The following is a 24,176-nucleotide window of genomic DNA, read 5'->3' on the forward strand; positions in this document are numbered from 1 at the left end:
AAAGGAATGTGGAAAATTATCTACTACCCATTCTTAGTAGTGGGAACAGAGAAAAATGGAGAGGTAGCAGAAGCATGATAAAGGAAAAAACTGAAAAGCGTAAATACTAACTGGATGTACAGGATAGCCTGGGTGATGACTGAAGTTCCACTCTGGCAGTATAGACTGAGACTGCTTTGCTTTGCTTTCTTGGGCCGTCATTTCAAGCCATTGCTCTCCATAGTACTGTGAATGCATTCATTGATGACAATTCTTCCTCACTGCACACAGCTGTTCGTCACATGGTTCTGTAAGTGAGATTTTCTTGATTCTTTCCATCTTGATTTAACATAAACTCCTGCTCTCCAGCTTTGCAATAAATGTTTATCACTGTGTCCTTTTCATTGGTTTTTTTTCCACATTATAGGGGTACCAGAAGGAGAAGAGCGAGACAAGGGGTCCAAGACAATATTTGAAGAGAAAATAGCCGAAAACCTCCCTAACCTGGGAAAGGAAGCAGTCACCAAAGCCCAGGAAGCACAGAGAGTCCCATACAGTCAAGACGCATTGTAATCAAAATGACAAAACTTAAATGTAAAGAGAGAACACTAAAAGCAGCAAGGGAAAAGCAACAAACAACATACAAGGGAACTCCCAAAAAGCTATCAGCTGATTTTTCAACAGAAACTGCAGAACAAAAGGGAATGACATGATATATTTAAAGTGATGAAAGGGAAAAGTCTACAACCAAGAATGCTTACTTTTTTTTTAACCTGTGGAACTCTGAAGCTTGAAAGTAGACTTGATTGTAGAATTCATCATTCTTTATCTGAATCAGTACACTATTTGTATGAATTTTAGCTACTGGATCTTGGCGGCAAGGTGCAATTCCAACTCAGTCCATTAGATGGCAGACAATAACTACATTTTCCCCATCCCATTCCAAAAACATAAAACGACAGGCTGGAAAAACTAAGCACCATGGCTCACACATTTCTGTTTATCCTCTAATCTCTTATAAGAAAACAAAACCTCTCATACCTACATCTATCTGCATTCCGCTGAAAAAGTGAGGATTTTCAGACTATTGAGACCTGAGTACACGCACTTTGTTCTTCTGAAGTTTTTGGTTTGATTGACTTTGTTTGGTTTTGCCCAGGAAGGAAACAGTGGAGGGAACAAATAATGAAAGTGGTCTTGATGACAGTATGAAGTGAAATTATACTGATTACAATACAGTATTTATTGATTGATTTTTGCAGGGCAGAGTTGGGGGGAGTTCCGGTGGGAAGGGCACAGTGGGAATATACAGACGGAAGCTATGGTCAGGATGAACAGCAATGAGATTGTTCCCAAAAGCCATAGAGCATCATCATCCGAGAGCCTGTGCCACCGTTTCAGAAGAGCCCTGACACCCCAGGGCTGAGAAACCCCAAGTTACTTAAGGGAGACATTTAGTTTATCCTTCTGCTTCTGGATAGAATTGTACTTCAGTTAGTAGAAAGCAGCTGACAGTGGACTTCACACCTGACTCTAATATGTAATTGCTTTGAAGAGTGACCCAGGAGGATAACCGCCCTGCGCGATTCGGTGAGATCTCGGGAGGGAGGGTAAGCACTTCAGCAGCAGCGGGGGCGCTGGGACACGGGACCCCGGCAGGGACGGAGGACGGCAGGTGATGCCGCGCGACCTAGGGACGCGCCCCGGGGAAGCTGGTGGCTCCGGGCAGGCAGCGTGGACTGAAATCTCTCCAGGAAGAGGTAAGTCTTTCTTAATCGCCTCTCACCTCTTCACTGAGGAGGAGCTGCCCAGGCCAACCGCAGGCTCCAGTTACGCTCACGTGATTTCTCTTCCCAGTTTTCCTCCGGGAAGCGCGCGCGGATCTGCTGAGCATTATTACCATATATAGAGAGAAACTGACGGGCGAAAAACCCCGGGGAAGCCTGAGTCAGTTGCCTTAAGTACGAGTGACTCGGGGGTGTCAGGACAAACCTGCCCTTCAGATCAGAAAAGGGAAGTGTTGCAAATGGAAATCTAACTGCAGGAAAGGTTGGTAAACAGTTATTAAAATTCTGCAGAACTAATGAAAGGCCTTTCTCAACGTTGACTTTTAAAACTAAGTTCCTACCTTCTTTCTACATGTACTTGTTTTTAATTTAAAGAAAACAAAAATATTCTAAATAGAGTCCAGGTGATGATCTAGGACAAAATCTCTGTGCCTGAAGTATTGCTGTAGGTTAAAAAATAATGCAAAGTACATATAAGGCAACCTTGCTGACCAGTCGAAATGATTATGGATGTGTATGGTAAACTGCTTTGATGTTTGTGACATAATTGTTACTGGCAGACTGAAAAATAGAACTACCAGGGATTTTGACCAAAAAGATTTCAAAAGGAGGGAAGGGACTTTTGGATGAATGTCTGGAAAAGAATCAAAAGCTTTTACACCTATTTCCAACGTTTCTATTTTTCCAGTGTGTCCATAGCTCAGGCTACCTCAGTTTTCCACTCATAAAATGGTCATAGCATCGGTCTCTACTTAGTTTTTAGTACTGTATTAAATTTTTCTGTGATTATGCCCATAGAGCTTTTTGCACCTCTTGGAAGCAATATATACTCACTCTTTAAACTTTTCTGTCACAGCCTGTTATCATCTGATCATCAATATATGGTTTTTTATGTTGTATATAGTGCTATTATCAGATGACAATAATCAATATATAGGTTTTTATGTCATTATATTGATGATCAGATGATAATAAATAATGTCTGTAATATGGGAAATGTAAACATTACCAGAATGAGCCCATGGGCTTATTCTTGGATTCCATAAAATTGGCCAGAAAGGGGTGGGGGGAATATTGATTCTGTGCAAATTAACTAGGAAAATACCTCTATAATGCTGCTAAGATTAGATGAGCAAGGTAACATAGGAAACCAATCACCCAGTAAGCATTTCCTTGCATAAAGTAATACTTTGCAAATTTCCAAATATCCAAAAATATAACACTTTCCCACTAAATTGACTATCTTTCATTTCTTTAAGAGAGGTTAACATTCTCATCATGGAAAAATCAAGCAGTACTGAAATGCAAAAAAGAAAAATGTGACTATCCCTTAGAGTCTCACACTCCCCAGAGACCAGAGAGATCAAAAATATCCTGCCAGCCCTCTTTCTAAGGATAAACACACACGCACACACATGGATGTGATCATAATATAATGCTCTGCAATGGAATTTCTTTACTTAATGAATTTTATATAATTCACAGATTAATATGTGTAAATCAACCCCTTTTTTTGTATTGGCTGCAGCCATTGACTGATAGAACCGCCTATCAGTTGTATCTCCTCCTGAAGAAGTCTTAGGGTTCCCCTCAGTGATGTTTCTTGATTACAAAAAACACTGCGGTGAGCATCTTTGAATTCTTACACACCCATGACCAAGTTTTCCCCTGAAGGTAAATTATACATGAGGAATTTCTGGGTCAAAGTCAACAGACTTTAAAATGTTACAGTTTCATTTCTCTCCCTTTCCTCAAAAGCCTTTACATACCTACCTACTAAATTGTACGAGGGTCAATTTTCCGTTGTTGCTGTTTCTGCAGCTGAAGCTGTTCTTGTTGAGATATGTTTGAAGTTTTACCAGTTCAACCATCATGGTATTATGATCAAAGACCCCTCCGCAAGTGTATCAGCTGATCCAACCAATCAGTGTCCGTCCCCTCGGCTTTCCACAGCAGGCGAAAAGACAAGGGTGCCCCTTTACTCTTAGCTACGTGGGTATTTAAACACTGAGCCCTGAAAACGCTCTCTCCAGAATGTGGTTCAGACATGAAGTGTGGGAGACGCCCTCACTCCCCTCCTGCCCAAGTCTGAATGGTAGGATTCTCACTTCCCCACAGTCCCGAGCAATGATGAGCTTGCCCAGTCGTGCCGTGCACGTGAGAGAGAATCTGCCGAGCTTCCTCGGGCCCAGGGTCAGTTGACCCACCAGACACAGGGAAAGAAAAGGTGAATGCGGTGATGTCAGCCATGAGTTCATACCTTTTAACACCCAGTGCTTCGGTCCCCAAGTCCATTTTAACACCCAGTGCTTCGTCCTTTGGTACAGATGACTCTTCCGGAGGGGAAGCTAGGAAGGGCATGGTGGGAGGCAGGTCCCATGAGGGAACACTGCAGAAAGGCCCCCTCCCCTATTGTTTTTTCCTCCTCTCTCTTTCTCTTTTTTTATTTGAGGTATATTGGCATGTAACATTATGTTAGTTTCAGGTGTACCGCATGATTTGAAATTTGTATATTTTGTGAAGTGACCACCCAATGAGTCTAGTTAATGTCCATCACCACACATAGTTAGTTTTTTTCTTATGATGAGAACTTCTAAGATTTACTCGTATCTTCCTCTCTTGATTTATCCTTCATTAGACCAGTTTTTATATGTTCTTCTTTATTGACTAGGCAGTTCTACGTATTATTTTAGTCCTACTGGTGGTCACTATTATATTTTACCAAAGACATGTGAGTCTGCATTTCTCTGTCGGAATCTACGTCAAATTAAAACAATGTCCTGGACTTCCTACCCCAATGGGAACCCTTTGCAAGCTTTTATTTTTCCCTCCTTCCCTTCCTCTGTCCTTTCCCCAGGTTTTACTGAATAATCTGCCCAATTTTCCAGAAGCTCTGATAATTATTTTCTTACAATAGGACTTCTTTTTCAAGATTACTTTTAATTGCATCACACTTCATTTCTCAAATTTTATTTAGATTTTACTCTAAATTTTATTGGATTTTTACTACTTAGTATCCCTTCTTGTATATTGTATCTTTGCCTTTCCTATGGTCTTTACTGTGATTCAGATTTTATTTAACTAAAGTATTTTCACAAGTAATTATCCTAAAAGCGTACATGGTTGGTATACTATTACAATCTGAATCTCTGAATATCTATGATGCTGAGTTATTCTTTTCCTTGTTAACTTGTAACTCGGTAAAACCTCACACCCTTCATGGTTCTTGATATTAGAAATGGGCTTTTGAAAAATAATGCTGTCGTTAGTCAATGAACATTTTCAATCTGCAGGCACAATCCTTTCTCCAGCTCTGAAGAATTGCCTTTTATTATTTCATTGATTGTTCATTCTCTACTGCTTCCTTTTTTTTTTGCATTTAGAACTCTGATTATTTTTAGATTAGGCTTCTAAATCTGTTCTCCAAAGTACTTTTCTTTTCCCATGATCTCTCTTGTGTGTACACTCCGTCAATATCATTCAGATTTTGGGATCGTCTATTACATTATTCACTGTCATTATTTAGATTTTTATTTTGGCAATTACGGTTTAAAATTTTTGTCAAAGAATTATTTTCAGAGCATTTATTTTGATGAAAACCTGGTTTGTTTGTTTGTTTAATGGATGCAATATCCTCTCAAATCTCATTGTGAATACGAACTAGGATGTTTCTTCCAAACTCTCTCCTGGTTCTTGTTTCATAGAGGTTCCTTTGTTCTAAACGGTCATCTTGGCGCTCCTCTTCTGACCGGAAGATTCTACTTCTGCAGTTAGTGATGTTGATGCTGTCTAGCTTATTTACTTGTATTAGCTGGAGTGAGTCTCTTTAGCACTCACATTGCTCTGGCTCTGGGATCTCACAGGAAGAAACAGCCTCGACCAATAGTGAGTGAGCCTATTCTTAGGTGGGTTGGAGGTGAGGGCATAGAGCAGGTGGATACCTTTCAGGTGTGCCAGAGGAAAGCCGGCTGGCATGCCGAGTCCTCTCCACAAGGCAGGCAGCCATGGGGCCAGCTGGGATTGGAGCTATTCCTCTGGCCAACTGGAAGGATTTAGGCTGGTGAAAGGATGCCCTCAAACACAGATCTGACCATGGAGTCCAAGGGTTTCCCCGAGGAGAGGTGGGCAAGACCACACAGGCTTTCTTGTAATCTGACTCTCCCCTGTATGGCCTCTGTATTAGTCTTCTGTTGCTGCATAACAAATGACCACAAACTTAATGGCTTAAAATAACATGCATGTATTATGTAATAGTTTGCGTGGGTCAGGAGTCCAGGCGTGTCCTCTGATCAGGTGCCACCAGGCCACAATCACAGTGTTGTCTGCGGCTGCTGTTCCCACGTGAGGCTCTGGATCCTCTACCAAGCTCATTAAGTGTATGGCAGAATTTGGTTCCTTGCCAAAGGACCGAGGCCCCTGTTTCCTTGCTGAGAACCGTGCTCAATTCCTAAGGCCACTTGCAGTCTGCTGCCGCGTGGCCCCCGAAGGCAGGTCACAAAGCAGATGTTTGCAAGTTTCCAGGCCAGCAGAAGTGCATTGCTCTGACTGCAGTCTCCTTAGTGTCTTGCTACAAGTGTGTCTTATGAAACATCATGCGATCAGGGGAGTGACTATCCATCCCATCAGCATTTGCCATGTGACACAATCTAATCAAGGGAGCAGCTACCCTTCGTATTCAAAGGTTCCCTTCACATTCAAAAGGAAGGCGTTACCCATGCTGTGTACACCCAGAGGTGGGACTCTTAGGGAACCCTCTTAGAGTTCTGCCTGCCACAATCTCAAGAATGCAAGAATATGTTCCAGTTTCCACTGGTGGGATGAAATTCTCCTTCTACATTAGTTGAGTCACTTTAGCAGAGAATCAGGGAGGGAGAGTTATGTTTAAGACACTACATCGTTATTTAGGTAATTAACTTTCGACCTAAATGCATTGATGTTTTTAACTTTTTGTTATTGTGTTTACCTTTTTAAAAAATGTTCTTCGAACAAATCAACTAATCTGAAATGTAAATAAAACTACTTTATAAGGTTGAGGCAGTGTATCTGTTTTAAATAATAGACTTTATTTTTTAGAGCAGTTGTAGGTTTTCTGAAAATGGGGCATGAAGTACAGAGAGTGCCTGTACACCCCTGTACCACAGCCCCCAACGCACAGTTTCTTCTATTGTTAACGTCTTCAGTTAGTGTGGTACATCTTTTACAGTTGATGAGCCGGTACTGGTATACGATTATTAACTCAAGTCCATAGATTCCATTAGGACTCACTCTTATTGTTGTATGGTCTATGGATTTTGCCTGATGCATAATTGGCGTTTGACATGTGTACACGTAACAGCATCCATGACATGCATCTACCACTGCAATACAATACAGTATAGTTTCAACTCTGTATTTTTTGATCAAAAAAAAATTTTAAATCCAATCTTTGTCCTGTCATGGATCACTTATATGATCCTTTCAGGCAAATGTAGGGTGTCCAGACAGCTATGTCGTGGGTTAGCACATAACAGAGCCTTTTGTGACTGCATAGAGGTTGGCCTGAGAGCCCTGATATCCCAAATCAATTATTAGGCATGACGTGGTTCCATCTGTTTAAGAACACAGTCTCTAGGGAGGGAATTTTAAGACAGAGGGTAGTTTAGGTAATAATACTGATAGCATGATCCAGACCGAAGTCTAGCGGCACAGCAGAGCAATGAGTTGTCAGAAATAAACTTATCTTGAGGATGCCCTGCGAAAGGTTGTGGAGAGAATGAGAAGCCAGGGAGAAAATATTTCACAAGACACGTCTGATAAAGGACTGTTACCCCAAATATAGAAAGAACTACTAAAACTCAACAATAAGAAAAGAACCAGATTTTAAAATGGGCAGAAGATCTGAATAGACACCTCACCAAAGAAGATACACGGATGGCAAATAAGCATAGGAAGAGATGCTCTACATGACGTGTCATCAGGGAAATGCAGATTAAAACAATAATGAGATACTAACACATACCTATTAGAATGGCCAAAATCCAAACACTGATACCACCAAATGCTGACAAGGAGCGTTTGAACTCTCGTTCATTGCTGGTGGGGATGCAGAACGGCACAGCTACTTTGGTAGACAGTGCGGCAACTTCTTACAAAACTAAACATACTCTTACCTTATAATTCAGGAATCACACTCTGGTATTTATGCAGATGAGTTAAAAACTTATGTCCATATACCAAAAAAAAAAAGTTCTCAAGCCACGAAAAGACATGAAGGACACCTAAATGCATATTGCTAAGTGAAAGAAACTGGTTGGAAAAGGCTGCATGCTGTATGATTCCAATTACATGGCATTCTGGAAAAGGCAAAGCTACGGAGACATAAACATAGTGGTTGCCAGTGGTTAGGGGAGAAGGAGGGATGGATAGGCGCTGCAGAGGATTTTCAGAGCAGTGAAGCTATTGGGCAGCTCTCCACACTTTCTGCTCAATTCTGCTGAGAACCTAACACTTTGGTTAATCTAAAAAACAAAGTCTATTTAAAAATTATCTTGAGGAAAATGCGTTTCCAAGCCGGTAACCCAGACGAAAGCCGAGCCCCACAGGGTTTGTGGCGGCTGCTTGAACACATTTGTGGCTGTGCTGAGTGTTCCTTCCAACCCAGCCGCTCTGGCTGGCACAAAGCCTTTTCTTCCCTGGAGCGATGGCCGTGTGTGGCTGTATTCACTGTAGAGGCAGCTTGATTGAGCAGAGCAAACTCAACTAAGCTCATTCTCTCTAGGACTACGATGGGGATCAAGACAGAGCAGTATTGTGTGGAGTAGGCTAGCCGCCTCTTTTGCCTGAGGGTGACAACTATGCAACGAAACTCCATTTGGCAGTGAGAAACAATGGCAATGCTAAATTGTTGAGATATAAGTATTGTGCTCTCTTGGGTATAGGAATCAGACGACCCTTTGAAGGTCACTGAAACCCAAGGGGGTGCTTAGGTAAATCACAAGTGTGATGGAAGGGAACACTGAAGGAAGGGTTAGACACTGATCTCCTAGATAATCTTGGAATTGGAGGTTTCCATTTGTTTTGGAAAAGTAACATCCAGTCACGCATGACGTTCCAGATCTAAGAATGTGTAATTTATTTTTTTCTGAATTCTTTGATTTTGCTTTATGTCCCTAAATTGCCATCTATGTATTTGGAACTCAAGAGTATGCTTTGCACAGGAGACGGGTTTGGGAAGCAATCCATCCACCTCAGAGTCTATATAAAAAGTAGTTTAGTTAACATTGTATCCACAGAACTTTTGATAAGGTTGCTTCAATCAGATATCCTACCTATGACTCCAGAGAACAACGGATTGAAGTCATAACATATTTGGCATAAAACATAATCATGTGCCTCTGCTTTCTCATTAGTGTATGGAGATCCCTAGGGAATATCCACAGCAGGATGTGGCAAGGAGACCCTACAACCGCTGCTTAGATGGGGTCTCTGAGTTGCTTTGGTTCTGCTTTAACGTCACTGGGTTCTTATGCTCGTTTATTTCCTTTCTTCTTCAGCTTCTTACTTGATTAAAAACTAGTCAGGCCACACCCATCAGAAAGGCTATTATAAAAAAAAAAGAAAGGAAGGAAGGAAGATGGAAGAAAGGAAGGAAGAGAGGGAGAGGGAGAGAAAGAAAGGAAGGAAGGAAGGAACAATGTAATTGTTTGCTCTCCTCATTGTATATTTTTCACATTCAGATATAGATTTGATTCTGAAATCAGAGTATCACAAAATATGAGAGCTGGAAGAAAAATTATTTAGCCTAGTAAATTATTTAGCAAAGTAATATTTTTTCAAATAAAATTCTACAGGATTCACTAATATAGCAAAATAAAATATTAAAACTGGTACATAGCCTTCTTGGAAAGTCAATTTTCACGGCTGGGCCAAAAACATGACGTCAACTGTGGAAGACTTAAGCATATTCAAAAGCTCCTGATTCCTGAGGTTCACCTGAGCTTTTAGGCATCCACAGAGCACAGGTTGAAACCCCATATTAGTACTACCCCTTCGTTCTACAGATTTAAGTGATCTGCCTAACACATATAACTTTTTTGTTGTGATTTTCAAAAAATAGTTCTAAGTTGCAATTGAAAATTGAAATCGTTTACTCTTTTACTCAGTTTTATAAATCTGTGAAGCATTTGAAGATTAGAAAAGTCGGAGTGTCAATGAGGCCAGTTAGCTCAATATGGTAGAGTACAAGAGTATGGACTTGGAGTCCAAAAATCTAGATTCTGGTTCTAACTTTGCTGGTCACTAGTGTGTGACTAGAGAAGAATCAGCTTCACCTTCCTGATCTTGATGCTGCATTACGTCTGAAAGTAAGGATAATAATGCCCAATGCACCTAGTGTCTGAGGCTACCATGTACATGTTAGCTAAGTTTATATTTTTGAGGATGTTTTCGCCATGGTAGAAGAAAATGATAATAGCGATCACCAAAACGGAGTTCTTTTAAGTTTTAATAAGATGGTGTATACATTTAAAACTGTATGTTAATAAATGTTAAAAGTTTATGTTAGTCTGAATATTTTTAATTTATAAAAATAAAGTGTTACCAATTTTTGAAAAGCCAAGTATAGTCTGTGAACAAGTTTTGAATTCTACATCTGTCATTGGGCAGGGATTTCTAGAGATTTAAAATAGTGGTTATTCCCGGGCTTCCCTGGTGGCGCAGTGGTTAAGAACCCACCTACCAGTGCAGGGGCACAGGTTCAAGCCCTGGTCTGGGAAGATGCCACATAGCCTCGGAGCAACTAAGCCCATGCGCCACAACTACTGAGCCTGCTCTCTAGAGCCTGCGAGCCACAACTACTGAAGCCCACGCACCTAGAGCCCGTGCTCTGCAACAAGAGAAGCCACTGCGTGCACCGCAACCAAGAGTAGACCCCGCTCACCGCAACTAGGGAAAGCCCACGTGCCGCAACTACTGAGCCTGCGCTCTAGAGCCCATGAGCCACAACTACTGAGCCCATGTGCCACAACTACTGAAGCCTCCGCACCTAGAGCCCGTGCTCCGCAACAAGAGACGCCACCGCAATGAGAAGCCTGCGCCCCGCGACAAAGAGTAGCCCCTGCTCACCGCAACTAGAGAAAGCCTGTGCACAGCAATGAAGACCCAACGCAGCCAAAAATAAATAAATAAATTTATAAAATAGTGGTTATTCTTGCATCAGTCAGTTTCCACTTCACAGTAAGGAAAATATAATTTATTCGTCCCGCAAATTTATGATCACTCCATCTACTCAGAGTTCAGATTACATAGTTCTTTCTCTTAATCAAATTTATATTTGGAATACAGGGTTTTAAAACATTAAATTTATTATTCTATTAATTTAAAGATTTTAAGCTACATGGCTTGATAAGGTTATTCCTTTTCTGGAATGAACAGAAGCACAGAACAGGTAACAATAATTCGTATTTCATACTGATTCCTTTAGATAATGATCAAAACAACTAAAACAGAATACACCCCTATAAAATGTGAAATTATCTTTCTCTGTCATGGCTTCTTTTTTTAATGGTACTTTTTGATCAGCAATTTTTAAAGAAAAATCAGTGCTCTAGGGCAGGGATTGGCAAACGAAGGCCTGCAAACCAAATATAGCCCACTTCCTGTTGTTGAAAATGAAACTTTATTGGAACACAGCCATGCTCATTTGCTTATTTACATTTTGTCCATGGCTGCTTTTGCACTTTGACTGCAGCTGAATCATTGCTACAGAGACCATATGCTTTGCAAAGCCAGAAATATTTCCTATTTGATCCTTTGTGGAAAAAAATTGTCCACTCCTGATCTAAGGACTAAGTACAGGAAAAAGAAATAGATGGTCCACTTTCTTGCAGCAGTGGTTTAATCAAAAGGTTCTAAAATATAAATATTCCGCACTGGGTTGAAAAGCAGGCATTCTGCCTAATGCTCATGAAAGCCTTACCTTGAAAGGTCACCCTGTGGTCAGTGTTCATTACTGCTGGATGCCAGGAAGTGTGAGTTCCTTTCCTCTCTCTGTGGAAACAAAGACCAAGTAGCTGTGTCCAGACTTCTTAGGTGATAAGATTTTTTTTAAGGACAGACAACAGTGATACATAAACAACAAATAACAAAATGATGCAGATCCTTTTCACAGATTTTTGGTTGGGTGTTTGGACCACCTTGACCTTAGTTGACTTTGAGAAGCTGCTTCTTTGGGGCCTCAGTTTTGGGGACGACAGAGGGTGGTCAGTGGCATCGCAGAGGTGTCTTTCCTACGGTCCCCTCTCTGCAGTCTTGGGAGAGGATTCTCTCCTTTTGTAGGAAAAATGTTGACTGTACTGGCCACAACCTTAACCCTTGGGTACAGCCAAGCCTCCTGCGGGTTCCACTCTTTTCAGACTTCGTCGCTATGTAAGGCAATACATTCCACTTTTGTTTAAGTGCTTTGAGTTGGGTTTCGATTACACATAATCACAGCTGTTCTTCATCTGAATGTCTGCAGCTCTAACATCCTATGATTTTTTTTCAATTTTTATTGGAGTATAGGTGATTTACAATGTTGTTAGTTTCTGCTGTACAGCAAAGTGAATCAGTTATACGTATATCCACTCTTTTTTAGATTATTTTCCCATATAGGCCATTACAGAGTATTGAGAAGAGTTCCCTGTGCTATACAGTAGGTCCTTATTAGTTATTTATTTTATATATATGTACTTAACGTCTCCACAGAGACTTTATTTTTTATTTTTTTTTAATTAATTAATTTATTTATTTTTGGCTGTGTTGGGTCTTCATTGCTGTGTGCGGGCTTTCTCTAGTTGCAGCGAGCAGGGGCTACTCTTCGTTGCAGTGCGTGGGCTTCTCATTGCGGTGGCTTCTATTGTTGCGGAGCACGGGCTCTAGGCACACGGGCTTCAGTAGTTGTGGCTCGCGGGCTCTAGAGTGCAGGCTCTATAGTTGTGGTGCATGGGATTAGTTGCTCTGCGGCGTGTGGGATCTTCCCGGACCAGGGCTCGAACCCGTGTCCCCTGCATAACCACTGCGCCACCAGGGAAGTCCTATCTATTTTATATATAGTAGTGTATATATGTCAATCCCAATGTTCCAATTTATCCCCACCCCCACCTTATCCCCTGATAACCATAAGTTTGTTTTCTACATTGGTGAATCTATTCTCTTTTATAAATAAGTTCATTTGTACCATTTTTTTAGATTCCACATATAAGCAATATCTTATGATATTTGTTTTTCTCTGACTTACTTCACTTACTATAATAATCTCTGGGTCCATCCTTGTTGCTGCAAATGACATTATTTTGTTCTTTTTTATGGCTGAGTAATATTCCATTGTATATATGTACCACATCTCCTTTATCCATTCCTCTGTTGATGGGCATTTAGGTTGTTTCCACGTCCTGATTTTCCACCCCCAGGAAGCTCATCTATGAGGGCTGCTGCTTGTGATGTTTAACATCAGACCTATATTAAAATTGCAGCTCCACCATTTGTTCATTGTGTGAGCTTTTGAGCTTCAGGCCTTACCTCTATAAAATGGAGATAATGATACCTGCTTTCAAGATTGTTGTGATGGTGAAAGGAGATTGAAGATTTGAAAAGCGTAAGGCATAGAGGAGACAATAAATATTCTGAAAGTGTTCCCCTAGTCGTCCTCAACCAAATCAGGAACAATGGAGTCAGAGGTCCTAACCCTCACCTCCTCCAACTCATCCTATGCATACTCATTCTTCTAGAATTAAGTCAATGGTTTCTCCTTTGGGAAGCCTTCCCTGCCCACCCACCACTCACTAAGCCTAACTCAATGCCAGTTCTCAATGGTCTTACAACCCTCTGAGATTAGCACTGACAACATTTATAGCACTTAACCCAGCTTTTAAGACTAGTTTTCCACTTTATTTATAGTAGCAATAGATGTTCATTATTTTAAAAATTGGAAAATATAGAAAAGTACAAAGATAAGCATAATAGATGCACAAATCAGCCATATTCCCATTCCTACAATTCAGGCATAAGTGAGAGATAATTCCCTCTCTCTCTCTCTCTCTTAACCTACATGTATTGATATTCATATGCTTTCAGCTGCAAGTAAGAGAAAACCAGGACTCAATATTCATTTGTCTTAAACAATCAGAAATAATTGGCTCACGTAAGTCCAGAGATAAGGTGACTTCTTAAGAAGGACAATTAATTAAAAGTCAGTCTCAAGTTATAGCAACAAGGAACTGGGACTAAAACAAATTTAATATTCCTTAAGTACTATTTTGAAGACTAAATGAAAATCAGTCAACTATATCTAAATATCTAAATAGTTGAAATAAGTGAGTAAATTCAGCAAATTGGGCGTATGGGGAATTGATTACAGTGGGTGGGCATTTGATGAATTGACTTTTGGCCACTGCCCTACAGCAGATGATGCCAAGGTTGAGCGCCCAGTGGATTAGCAGCCGCCCCCTCCCCTATCTGGGCCTTCCCATCTTCCTGCCTTCTCCTGGTGTCAGCTCAGCCCAGCCTCGCTGCGTGGCAGCCGCATGGTGCAGACATCATGTGGAGACCCACCAACGTTTAGTAGAAACAGAACTTTGGCTTCTTGCTTCTCTTTTCAAGATGGAGGAAAACTTTTCCAGAAGCTTCCTCCCCTCCCCAAACATTTCACTGGGCTGAAATGACCTCATACCTACCCACGTCTCAACCTACCACAAGGGGCATTCATGGCGACCACTGGTGATGGGCTCCCCAGAGCAGGGCTGCTCCCTGAAGCACACAGCTATGCAGAGGCAGGTAGAAACCTTGACAAGACCGTGTTGTTCGGGAAGAGGTGGGAGATAGGGCTGGGAGGAATCAACAGTTCCTGCTACCACATCTTTTTTTTTTTTTTTTTTGCGGTACGCGGGCCTCTCACTGTTGGGGCCTCTCCCGTTGCGGAGCACAGGCTCCGGACGCGCAGGCTCAGCTGCCATGGCTCACGGCCCCAGGCGCTCCACGGCATGTGGGATCTTCCCGGACCGGGGCACGAACCCGTGTCCCCTGCATCGGCAGGCGGACTCTCAATGACTGCGCCACCAGGGAAGCCCTATCACATCTTTTTGATTTAACACATATAAATTTCCCCATGACATTAAATGTTTTTGAAGACGTGATATTAACTAAAAATATAATTGCACGAAAGCATCATAGTTTATTTAACAAGTTCCCTGTTGAGTTAGGGCAATTCAAATGTTTCACTATTATAAATCACTCAATGTTTTGTCCTAAAACTATCATATTAATGTTCATAAACCCATTTCCTTGAAAAATGCTATTTCTCTTACTGAAATAAATATTGCCGTTGATAGTTAGGTGTCCTTAATTGTTCAAGAAAAAATTGTATGTATAACTTATATTATACATACAGCCTTTTGTAACCTTTACTACCAGCTCCTTTGTTGACTCACTTTCCCCCCTAACTAGAAGAGCTCTTGGCCAACTCATTTCAACAAATGTTTACTGATGTTGTTGTCAAGCCCCACAAAATGAATAAGAGCTAATCTCTGCCTTTTTGAGCTTATAGTTTAGTAGAGTTTTTCCTGAGTTAACCCTCAGCAGGTAGCAGTCTTTCGATGACCAGAGCTGTCTGATCCATATATTTATTTAATATTTCTTGAGCATTATTATTCGCCAGGCCCTGTCCTAGGATCCAGGGGTGCAGTGTCCTCTTGGAACTTGGTAGCATCCCTAGGCACTGAGAAAGCAGTCCAAGTGGATCTTTCAAAGTTGTTCCTCCTACCTATTTTTCTCAGGCCCTTTGTCACTCAGAAAGGAAACATCTGGCCTCCCTGCCTTTTTCTGAGTACTTTTGAGGGAATAGATTCATATATATTTTCTTGCTTTTGGCCTTGTCACTGATGTCATAGATAATGTAACTTTCTCAACAAAGGCCTCAGTCAGAAACTTTAGTTTGACAGTCTTTGTTTCCTAATGCAGTTGGTAGGAAGGCAGGAAGCGCTGCTCACAATGAACTTGGCCAGCTGTGGCTGCAAACCGCATGGGAGAACTCAAATCCTACCGACCCAGCCAGCCGACTGCATTCTCTCCCGGGACCTGGAACCTACCCAGGCAGTGAGAGGCCAGAGAGCACTGGGCTCTGACTTGGGACTTCCGTTCAGTTTGGAATTTTTCAGGACAGAATTTCATGCTTACAAATTTCATGCTTAAACATAAACAGTTCTGCAGTTGCCCAGGTGAACTTGTTTTTTTTAAATTTTACTGAAGTATAGTTGATTTACAATGTTGTACTTAATTTCTGCTGTACAGCAAAGTGACTCAGTTATACATATATCTATTCTTTTTCATATTCTTTTCCATTATGGTTTATCACAGGATATTGAATATAGCTCCCTGTGCTAGACACTAGGATCTTGTTATTCATCCAATCTGTATATACTAGTTTGCATCTGCTAATCCCAAACTCCCACTCCATTCCTCTCCCTCCCCCCTCCCCCTTGGCAACCACAAGTCTCTTCTTTATGTCTGTGAGTCTGTTTTTGTTTTGTGGATACATTCGTGTCGTATTTTAGATTCCATATATAAGTGATATCATATGGTATTTGAACTTGGTTTTTAAAAAAAGATATAAACATTTCATTCTTACCAAAATAAAATTATAAAAATCTTTCTACCTTTTTGTGGTCCACCTAAACCTACACAGTTAATAATTCCTTTTTTGACTCAGGGACTTGATTGGGGAAAAGAAGATCTTGATTCATAGAATTTTAAATTTAGATTCATAGAATTTTAAATTTAGATTCATAGAATTTTAGAGTTAGAATTTTAGAGTTAGCATTATTGGAAATGATCTTGTCCAATAATGCGCAAGCCCGGCTGCCCATCCAAACCACATGGGAAGTTTTTATGAATATAGTTTCCCAGGCTCCACCGGGGCCAAAGGAGTCAGATTCTCAGGACATCAGGTCCCAGTGCCAGAAACATTGGTCCAAACCTCACATTTCACAGATGATGAAATTATGGGCCAAAGATTTGTGGAGTCACACAGTCATATCATGTCACTGGGGTTAATACATTTTTTTACTCAAACATAAGCCTCTTTCTTTAGTTTATTACCCGAGAAATTTCAGGGAAGCTGGAAGAGAGGCACTGCTGAGTCTTGAATCCTCGTAAGGACATGGAGAGAGGTCAGTAAATGAACAGCAGGGGCAGAAAAAGCAGGAGAGCCAGGGAGGTCTGCAGAGTCGTCAGCGAGATGGCAGAAGCCATCAGCAGGCAGTGATCTGAGTGGCAACAAGGCAGTCTGTCCTGCTCCAGGAGCAAGGCCTGCCCCTGGCCCGCACCCCTCCTTTCCTGCACAGACTGCAGAGCCGGGAGGGGCTGAAGGAATGGCGCCTGCAGAGCAGCATCACGTAGAGATGCAGCAGCAGGATCTGACATCCGGTCTGGTGCTGGGAGAGCCTGACTCAGGGTGACATAACCATGACTCGGGCGGCTACTCAGCTCACCCAGCGCACAGCCGGTGCTCCCTGCCCTGCAGGCAGGAAAGAGGCGTAGGTTCAAGGTGGCAGCACTACACACACCTTCCGCTGAAGCCCAGGCCTGCCTGTAGCCTCGGGCTGCTCTTTTCTGCTTAATGTAGATAAATACAGAAAAGTGGCATGATATAGCTTTTTAGTAGAAAAACAGCAAAGGATGTTATTATTTTTTTAATGATACATATTTTAAAAAGCAGACTTAAATAGAACTGAAAGGAAGATAACTTGCTGGGACTGAGTTCTCCAGTAAGATGCACTTGTTCCGCAGGTATGTATGGAGTACCTACTATGCACAAGGCAGTGTTCCAAGCGTTGGTTTCTGGAGCTTACATTCTTAGAACTGAAATCATAAATATCTTGGTAATTAACAAACAGTGCATAAATGATGGTTTCCTTTCCTTGGAGTAACAGCTTCCTGATGTTTTTTGAGCTCTGCTTATTTCAGTATTTAAAAGAGCAGCAATTTAATGAAATGAGAAGACCTGAAATAAAGATTGTGGCATCCTAGCAAATAGAAAGGAGGTATTAGGTTAATTGTGCTCTTACGTAGCATGTTAGATGGAACTCCATAAAGCCACACGTTATTGCGAAGAGCAAAATTTTGTAAAGTCCGACCAAGAGTCAAAATCCACAAAGTATAATACTCCACATTGTTTTACTCTTGTGTCAACCTAAAAAGTGCTGATATATAATTTTAACAATATTACCAATTGCTACAATGTATCGAATACTGTGTGCCAAACAGTGTGCATTTAAAAAATTGAATCCTGGGGCTTCCCTGGTGGCGCAGTGGTTGAGAGTCCGCCTGCCGATGCAAGAGAAACGGGTTCGTGCCCCGGTCCGGGAAGATCCCACATGCTGCGGAGCGGCTGGGCCCGTGAGCCATGGCCGCTGAGCCTGCGCGTCTGGAGCCTGTGCTCCACAACGGGAGAGGCCACAACGGTGAGAGGCCCGCGTACCACAAAAAAAAAAAAAAAAAATTAAATCCTGACCACAAGCTTTTGAGGCAGGTCTTCTCCCCATTTTACAGACGTGATAACTGAAGCACAGAGAGGTTAAAAATCATGTCTATGATTCCACAGCTCTTGAACCAAATTTAAACCCAGTTAGTCTGATCCCCAAGTCCCTGTTATTCACAAACAAGCTTGAGCGCCTCCCCAGACATCCTCGTGAATCTGTCACGCGTTATAGGTGGGAAAGTAGAGCACAGTGGTTAAATGCCTGGGCTTTGGCGTCAGGCACATCCCCTTTGCATCCTGGCTCTGCTGCTGCCTAGCCAAACAGCGCCTGCCTCGCTGACTTGTCCTGGGACCACAGGATAATTCATGTTAAGCACATGGTACAATTCTTGGCTCTCAGTTCTCAGTCCCTGCTGACCATGATAACTATGGTCAAAAAGATGATGGTGGTGGTGACCGTACAGCAGCAGAACCTTGGCTCTGGTATGACAAATTGACATATGACATATTTGACATATGACAAATTGTCATCAGATTGCTGGCTTGTTTCTTTCTTAACTCATCATCACCATTATTGACTTGGGAAATAGTAGAATGTCATTCTAAACAGCAAGCGCTTTGAAGCCAGGAGAGGGTGTAAATCTTTATTCTGACATGCACCTGACATGCAACTTTGGACTAGTCATTAAATGTCTAAGCCCATATTTCTCAAGCTGTTTAAAGGAAGAATCAATTTCTTTTTTCATCCATCCTTCCTTTCTTTCTTCCGTCCCTCTTTCTAAGTCCCCTTCCTTCCTTCCTTCCTTCCTTCTTCCTTTCTCTCCGGTTATTTCAAAACTATCGTGGACTGATACTGTTGCAAAATACAGTAGAAATATTTTAGCCATGTCAAACTGCTACAAACACACCTAAATGATTTCAGTTTGTGTTCTAATCTCACTGAGGACATTAGCAGTTTGTGGACCTCAGATACATACTTCTCTTAGCTTTTATTTCATAATCTATAAAATTGGGACCCTACCACTTTTTTCACATGATTCTTACGAAAAATCAAGTGAAATAATGTGGATAAAATTCTTGTCTAGTGTGTCATGAGCACTGAAGAATTGGGAGCCCCTTAGGAGTGCCTATTCCTGGCCTGTGCCAGAAACAAGGATAGAGAGGCATAAGCAAGAGCTGTAAAAAGTAGGCATCTCAAGTATTCACAGCTGAATCCCATATGAGTCCATTTTCTCCCTATCTCTCTGGGCAGCTGAGTTGCTCCTTGGGAAATATATTCTACAACTCCAGTTTTTTCAGTGATGTTTTAAAAGGGGTACGTGACCAGCTTGGGCTAATCCCTGAGTCATGCCAAAGGTCTGTGCACTCTGAACCCAGCCTGTGGATCCATTTTGCTCAGTATAAGGATAACCCTAGAACGTTGCTAAAGAGAAGCAGTATGGACATCACCGTGCCTGTCTAAAAGTGAGTGCATCATGGTCAGGCTTTCAGTTGTGGCTCAGAAGTGAAATAGCTCTGCCTGTAATGCCTAGTTCAATTAACCTGAGACAACACGGTTAAATTACATATTTAATAACTGTAATCACTCCGTTGATAGTATCATCCATTTGGCTTTAGAAGTGGGATGAACAGAGTTCCCAGTGGAGCTGAGAGAGGTGCTGGAGTGGCCCTGGAATGCTACTCACCAGGACAATTCCTATACTATACAGTGATGGGACAATGAAGAAGTGAGTCACATCAGCTATCTCCAGGCAACAGTTGAAGGCTTGATGAGTGTCTAAGTGATTAAATCATGATGTAGACAAGAGACAGGATGACATCTCCTCGGTCATGATATTTAATTGAACCTGGCACAAGTTGCAATCAAAGCACCAAAAACCATAAATAGGAAGATGACAAACATCTCTAAGATTTGTTGGATGACTCTAGCCCAGACCTCTCTTTGAGCCCCTGGGTAATGATGAGGCCTTAGGGTAGTTCCAAAGTCAGAACCACAGACCTCAAGTCTGAGCAGCTCTTTGAAAGCTCACTGGGCTTCCCTGGTGGCGCAGTGGTTGAGAGTCCTACTGTCGATGCAGGGGACACGGGTTTGTGGCCCGGTCCGGGAGGATCCCACATGTGCGAGCGGCTGGGCCCGTGAGCCATGGCCGCTGAGCCTGCGCGTCCGGAGCCTGTGCTCGGCAACAGGAGAAGCCGCAACAGTGAAAGTCCCGCGTACCGCAAAAAAAAAAAAAAGAAAGCTCACTGCTCCTTCCTTGGTCCTTTCACGCCACGTAGAGAAAGCACCTTTAACCTTCTAGCTGTTTCACTTTGAGCCATCCTGTGTGTCTCTTCTGCCTTCGGTTTTGCCTGTCTCTTTCATTTCCTCTCTCTGGGATGGCTCACGTACTCTTTCGCCCCTCTCTCCAGCCTCACTTTCAGGACAGTTTCTCTGCCCCTTATATTTGACTTTCAAGTTTCATAAACTGGGAAAGAGAAGAGCTATCAGTACATATTTCTGTGAAAGAAAACATTATCAGAAGTCCTCTAAGGAGAAGAAAACTAGAATAATACTGAAGATTGCACTTTCCAAGGGAACCTACAATAAGATCCATAAAAGATTTTTAATAATTTTATAAATAACTAGAATTGCTGTGGACTAATCAGCTGAAAAAGTTTCAGCTGAATGTTATATCAACATTTACTAAGAAATGTTATATCAACATTTACTAAGAAAACACTACTCACAGTAAAAGATTTTGTGATGAAATTTAGAGTAAAAATTTTTTAAATTCTACGCTGGCAGTGTCCCAAGCTCAAAAGCAAACTGCAAATCTGTCAATACTTGTAGCTAGAGGCAATATTGTCTTATTTTACAAATGACATTAAGATTACAGGAAAAAAAGAGGAAAGGGAATTTATTTTCAATGAGTTACGGGAAGTTCAAAATTTCAAAATGTAAGTACAGGTATCCAACCCAACACTGGTAACATGAAAATCTAATCAAAATGGAATAGTAACAAAAGCTGTTTTCCTTCCCATCCATTTTTGCATAACATCCTGATTGACCAGCTGCAAGCATTTTAACATGCTTGAGGTGGCAGCTCTAATTTACATCGCAGGCTCTCTCGGATTAGTCATCCTGCTGTAAAAGCTGTGGCCTCGAGTAAGTGTAATCTTTGATGAGAATAATGTCATTAAGTATCTCTTGTAACATCTGAAAAAAATCTGCTTTCTGCTTTGTCAGCCTAGTGCTAGCCCCAATTTTTCTCTTTAATAGCCCAAGGGGAAGAGCACCCGTAGCTCTGAAAATCTACAAGTCTAGGGAGGGATGAGAAATCCCGTAGCATGTTCCTCAGGCTTCCAGTCTGAATGACCTAAACTATTTAGTGGCAAATAAAAATACAGCCTGCTTGTAAAGATCTCTGGAGATGATTATGCAATGACTAATTCCTACTCAACAGTTCTTTGTCTTATTTAACCAGAATCCAAGGGCTGAGTACATTGCATTTCTCCGCCGAGAAGCAGGAGAGCTGGACCTCCCCCTGGATGGGACTGCAGCGGGCTTGGGTTTCACGGGGTGTGTTGTCTGAGATGGCCTGGATATGCCAGCAGGGCTGAAGCACCTCATGGTTATCAAGTGTGAGAGGTGTTTTCTGTGCCTAGATACACGAAATCCCCAGCCCTTCAGTCGTCCCTGAGCTTTGTCTCTCACCTGAGCGTTTCACCCTGACGAGAAGGCTCACTTTTACTGCTTCCCCACGGAGCTGTCTCCCATCATGCCTCACACTCCACCCCACTTGTACATTCAGATATTTAATGGAGCGCAGGCTTCCATTTTCTGTCTCAGAGCTATCGCTTTTGAGACCTCTTCATCCTCACAGCCACCAAAAGTTGACTTCTTTTCCTCTCTAGAGATGGGAGATTTTTTTTTCACCCAAATATAAGATTTTTTTTCCTTTTATTCAAATTACTCTTTTCAGTGATAAAGAGAGAACTTCCAGGCTGTGGTGAGCTGTGGCTGCTTCCTGAACGCCCGCCTGCAGGAATCCTAATCACACCTCAACAAAGGTGCCAGTGACTCTAGTTTCTACTCTAGTTGCTGCAACTAGTGAGCACTGTGAATGCTACAGTGCTATCACCAACCAGTCACTTCTGATAACTGGGATCAGATTCCCCTCCTGGCTTAGGCCGGCTCTGAGCTGCAGAGACTACATCTGACCAGCTCTACTGTCTTCTCCTCTTTTTCTCTCCTCTCTCTCGTATTTTTTTGCTTCTTGGTTATATTCAAGTCTAATCTCTCTAAGCCCTGCCCCTCCCACGCCCATTTTTGTCAGTAGGGTGTGGGTCCCCAGGTGCACCAGGGCAGAGTTAACGTTTTTCAGAGTGCCACGGAGAACAACGTTGAGTGGCTTCTACTTTACTGAATAGCGTGGTGGCACTGGAATGCTATTCTCAGTAGTAACCAGCCTTTACTTTTCCTGGTACAAGAATCCTACTTGCTCTGGTTTTTTCCCTTAGTGTTTTAGCCTTCTGTCCTTTAATCTTCCCTGTGGCTCCTCTCTGAACTTTTCTGATTGCTCTGAGACAATCAGTGCTTTACACAGCATTCTTGGAAGGATCTAATCAGCCCCTTAAGGAAATTACATGCCAGAGACAATAGGAGCTCTTGAGTGTTGAGGGTACAGAGCAATGCCCCTCGGTAGTTTACCCACCCAGCCGGGCTGGTGAGGCTGGAACCAAGGTGCTCACAAGTGTGGTCTTCTAAGATGTTTTAAAGGAAGGGAGTTCAAATAGGTACCAGCACTACTATTTTCATTACAGATGGTATTTCATTTAACTTTTACATTATATGTATTGTGTCGTCTCCTTTGTTGTCCATAAGAACCATAAGAAGAAGGTCATTACATCTCCATTTAACAGGTGAAAAAGCTAAGCTCAGGGAGGAAGTATTAAAAATCAGAATGAGATTCCAGGTCTGCCTGACATCAGAGTGCAAGCTTTTGTACTAAATCATGCTGTTTTGCAAAATGCAGTACGCAAGGAAAGACTTTTCTGCCTCAGAAACAGCCCACCAGAGTGCTTCTGGGCCCTCCTCAGATCCTCAAAATGGCATATTCATCCCCATAACTTTGCAGAAACCAGCAGCTTCTATTTTCCCTCTCCTTCCCCAGCTGAATACTGCTTGGGAGGGTGGGAGAGGGAGGTGGAAATATAATGAGAGGCAGAAAAAACATTGATATGGTATCAAAGATGTAGGATTATTGTTGAAAATAGATTTGAGATGCATGAATGGGATTTCTAAGAGACTGGATTGAAATTAGTGATAACTTGTCTATGCTAGGAATCTTCTTGATTCGTATAGGATGCTTTGGCTGCAATTTCTATACTAGTGGAGTCTGCAGGCATGCCATTTTCAGAGGGACATTTGTCAGGGGCTCTACACTGTCACTGTTCACCCATCTGTCAAATCTGTAGATAAATGGTTTCCATCTTGAGTTTATGTAAATTACCTTATGTTAATGTTGTCATTTATTCTTTCTGGGGTTTTCATTATTTTTTTTTCCCTGACTCACTTTCCAATACACCAATCTGCTTTCGATACTAATTCTGTTTTTCACAATGTCAGCAATCCACACAGAGTATCAATAAATGAGTCTCCTCTGTACTGCCTAGGACTGACTATGTATCTCTGACTGACTCAGAATCGCTCCTTAAAGAAGGAAATTCAACATTTTAGAAGACAATTATGGAGTAAGTTGTGAACATACCTCATCATCTATATACCACACAGTATCTTCTCTTTTTTTAAAAAAGGGTGTAATTATAATCACCAAATATTGTTTAACGTCCGTAAGGGTACAATTGGTGCTGTACTAGATTTGCTTCATTCTAAAAGCCAAGGTATTTGGAAGAATAAGTCTTTTCCTAGAATCAACAGA

The 24,176-nt window shown here is 41.8% G+C and overlaps 1 protein-coding gene across 2 annotated transcripts in view; it reads left to right on the forward strand.

The window, feature by feature from the left end:
* ITGB1 (integrin subunit beta 1) overlaps nt 1–24,176 on the forward strand; it is a 201,489-nt gene that overhangs the window by 120,523 nt on the left and 56,790 nt on the right. Inside the window, exon 1 of one of the 2 annotated variants that reach the window (XM_079910583.1) lies at nt 1,953–2,028. The exons of the other annotated variant lie outside the window; for it this stretch is intronic. The gene's annotated coding sequence lies outside the window, so the exon portion shown is untranslated. Of the gene's footprint in view, nt 1–1,952; nt 2,029–24,176 lie in introns of those variants that run through there. 2 annotated transcript variants of the gene reach the window in all.

The sequence above is a fragment of the Stenella coeruleoalba genome, assembly GCF_951394435.1.
Source record: "Stenella coeruleoalba genome assembly, chromosome: 2".
Classification (NCBI taxonomy): domain Eukaryota; kingdom Metazoa; phylum Chordata; class Mammalia; order Artiodactyla; family Delphinidae; genus Stenella; species Stenella coeruleoalba.